Here is a 1,090-nt window from a genome sequence, read left to right on the forward strand (position 1 = left end):
TAATAAAAGAAATATCAGTCTTTTAATCATCAGGGAACTCACACTGGTTTGCAACAAAATTTGCAGTTAGTGCATGATCAGAGCTTAACTGAGGTTGAATAAGCACTTAATATAATATGATGGGCATTTCCAGAAAATGTCTTTGTGGGGTCTTGGGACTCTCTGTTTGCATCTTCAGATGACCACAACAGTCATCTCCATCCTGTAGTACCTGAGAGCCATTTTCAAGCTGGGTGTCAAGGCAGAAGTTGTAGTGAGGGGATTTTAACTGGCAAAAACCATCAACAACGGCTTTGTCTGTGATCATTCCCAACCCATCATGGATCCAGGAGAAATCAGATCAACTACTGCTGTGGGAATCTGCAATTCCCTCTACTTTGGAACCTTCTGTTTCTTCATCACCTGAAAAGTTTGGGCTTAATTCATAGAATCATAAAGTTGTAGAATATCCTGGGTTGAAGGGGACCCACAAGGATCATTGAGTCCAACTCCTGGCCTTGCCCAGCACAGCCCAAGAATCGCACAATGTACCCAAGAACACTGAATTTCACGTTTTCAGGGTTACGTGTATGTTATATTATTAAGGGTGATGTTGTTATTACCATAGGGAACTTACCACGACCAAAATCACCTAGGTTACTTTTCAGGAGAAAAAGCCCAAAGTAGCTATTTCTAAAACTTTTCCTTTGCTGATGTGACATGAAAGAAAAATATTTTGAAGTCTGTTCACTCTGCTTTCCAGTGGGAGAGTGAGAGAATTGGTATCTGTCCTGATTATACTTAGCATCTACCAGACTCTTCACTGAGGTTAAAAGGAAATTTCAGCAGGTAGGATTATCTCCAACAAGTGTTATATCCTGCCAAATTGTGTTTGGATTTTGTTAGACTTATTTACTTGCTCACAACGCCCAGGGAAGCAAAGACTTTTTTTCCTGTAAAGACTTTGGCTCTGTTTGAAGACATGGGAACTGCGTTTCTGAGGTGAATCAGACTCAGGTGGACTCGGGATTTGACATAATATTGATTTAGTGACTAACTTCCCTCTTCTGCTGGATGTGCCATGGCTACTGTGAGCAGTGCTGAGCTATTT

This window comes from Corvus brachyrhynchos, unplaced genomic scaffold, assembly GCF_000691975.1.
Source record: "Corvus brachyrhynchos isolate BGI_N302 unplaced genomic scaffold, ASM69197v1 scaffold245, whole genome shotgun sequence".
In the NCBI taxonomy this organism is placed as follows: domain Eukaryota; kingdom Metazoa; phylum Chordata; class Aves; order Passeriformes; family Corvidae; genus Corvus; species Corvus brachyrhynchos.